The sequence below is a fragment of the Priapulus caudatus genome, unplaced genomic scaffold (genome assembly GCF_000485595.1).
Source record: "Priapulus caudatus unplaced genomic scaffold, Priapulus_caudatus-5.0.1 Scaffold1070, whole genome shotgun sequence".
Classification (NCBI taxonomy): domain Eukaryota; kingdom Metazoa; phylum Priapulida; class Priapulimorpha; order Priapulimorphida; family Priapulidae; genus Priapulus; species Priapulus caudatus.
In genome coordinates, this window is record NW_014578131.1 from 83,377 (window position 1) to 85,876 (window position 2,500).

Sequence of the window (2,500 nt, forward strand, 5' to 3'; positions counted from 1 at the left end):
GAGAGAGAGAGAGAGAGAGAGAGAGAGAGAGAGAGAGAGAGAAAGAGAGAAAGAGAGAGGGAGAGAGGGAGAGAACGCCTAAAAACCGAAACCGAACAGGCGTGGTATGTACCCGCTTGCTTGCCTCAGTTGATATGCACGGATTGTAAGCATGCTTCGATCGGCTGCCATTTTTTCACATTGTTTAGTGCTCCCGCTTCTTGTAACGGCAGGCGAAGCGCGTCGAATAAAACAGCGGATCACACCCGTGCGTGTGTAGGAATCCGTGGACCTCCTGTCCATGTCCATCAGCTATATGTTACTTACATTTATTCGACACCCATTCGAAAGTGAAAGGCAAGCGGGACAACTAACAGCATTGAAAGGAAAAAAGACGCGCGCGTATGTTTTTCAGCATGTGCGACCACGACGTCTTCTTGCGGCATTCGATGCGGACGCCATATTGACTTTCTGGGCGTTAAGTGGTTTAGCGTATGTTTTGTATAGGTTCGTTAAGGAGCATGCACAGCGGGGAAAAGACGTGAACGCATAATTATGTGCTAACACATAAACCGGCGGCCTAACTGGGTTGCTGAAGCAAAAAAACCTAGTCGTTCATTTTAGTAGTAGTAGACTCTTTATCACCATAATAAACAATTGCATTACAAGAACATCATGGCAACGAAGGCAATCAGTGGTATTTAACAATAACATTTACATTGCAAGAATTGTTACATCATTACTAAGTCTATACCATCTAGTGTTGCTCAGGGAGATGCAGATTGCAGCAGGGTGCGGCCAAAACTGAGACGAAATTGATATCGTATGATTCGACATGACGCGTATATTGCAAGATGAACGTGACCTTTAAATTTAATTCGTCACTAATTCCGACGAATTATTACGTCAGCCTCGCTGCCACGACGAAATCTCTGGCAATTGGCAGTTTAAGCAGTTTAAGCAGCTTAATCATCATCTGGCATCCCGGTAGTGCATGATCGGTGCGTGTGCGTGCGTGCGTATATATGTGTGCGTGAGCGTGTGTGTGCGTGTATGTGTGCGTGTGTGTGTGTGTGTGTGTGTGTGTGTGTGTGTGTGTGTGTGTGTGTGTGTGTGTGTGTGTGTGTGTGTGTGTGTTGGTAGTGTGTGTGTGTGTGTATGTGTGTGTGTGTGTGTGTGCGTGTGTGTGTGTGTGTGGCGTGTTTGTGTGTGTGTGTAGTGTGTGCGTGAGCGTGCGTGCGATGTGGCGTGTGCTTGTGCGTGTGGACGTGTGTGCGTGGGTTGCGCATTCGCGGCGCGTGTGCGTGCGGCGCGCAGAGTGTGTGTGTGTGTGTGTGTGTGTGTGTGTGTGTGCGTGCGTGGCGTAAACGTGTGCGTGCGTTGGCGGTGAGCAGTAGTGCGTGCGTAGTAGTGCGTAGTGCGGGGCAGATTCGCAGTGTGCGTGTGCGTGTGCGTGTGCGTTCTCGGCGTGTGTGGTGTGGTGCTGTGAGCGGTGTGCGTGAGCATGTGTGTTGTGTGTGTGTGTGTGTATGTGCGTGCGTGCGTGCGGTGGCGTGTGCTTGTGCGATGTGGCGTGGTCGTGAGGTGCGTGGCGTGCGCATTCGCGTGTGCTGGCGTGTGCGTGCGCGCGCAAAGGTTGTGTGGTGTGTGCGCGTGCGTGTCGTAAGCGTGTGTGCGTGAGCGGTGCGTGGCGATGTGTGGCGTGTGCGGGCGCATTCGGCGGTGTGCGTGTGCGTGTGCGTGCTGATGTGCGTGTGCGTGTGGCGTGCGCGCGCTAGGGTTGTTGTGTGTGGTGTGTGTGTGTGGTGTGTAGTATGTTGGTGTGTGTGTGTGTGTGGTGGTGATGGCGTGTGCGTGAGCGTGTGTGTGTGTAGTGTGTGTGTGTGGTGTGCTGTGTAGTATTGTGTGTGTGATGTGTGTGAGCGTGTGCGATGAGCGGTGGTGAGTGTGTGTAGTGTTAGTGTGTGTGTGTCGTGTGTGTGTGTGTGTGTGGCGTGTGAGCGTTGTGCGTGCGTGCGTAGCCGTGCGCGCGGTATGTGTGTTTAATCAATTATGAAACATGTCTATCTAATTAGTACAGATATTAATCAGGAGCGTATAATGAGTTATATAAATTTGGTCATTACTACGCTCCTGATATTATAAATTCATAACATTCTTGAATGTAGTGTATATACATAATATTATATCATTATATTATACTATTATTATATATATATGATATCATAGTAATAGTAGAGAGAGAGAGAGAGAGAGAGAAGGAGAGAGAGAGAGAGAAGATGTGTGTGTGTGTGTGTGTGTGTGTGTGTGTGTGTGTGTGTGTGTGTGTGTGTGTGTGTGTGTGTGTGTGTGGCAGCTAGGATTGTGGGGTGGGGTTACTGAGGATGGGGGTTACGAGGTAGAGTGGGTGAGCGCGGGGGTTGTGAGGTGGGGTTGAAGAGGGCGGGGGTACGAGGTAGAGTGAATGAGTAAATGATTGTGGGGTGGACTGACTAAGGGCGGAGATTGCTGTGTGAGTAAA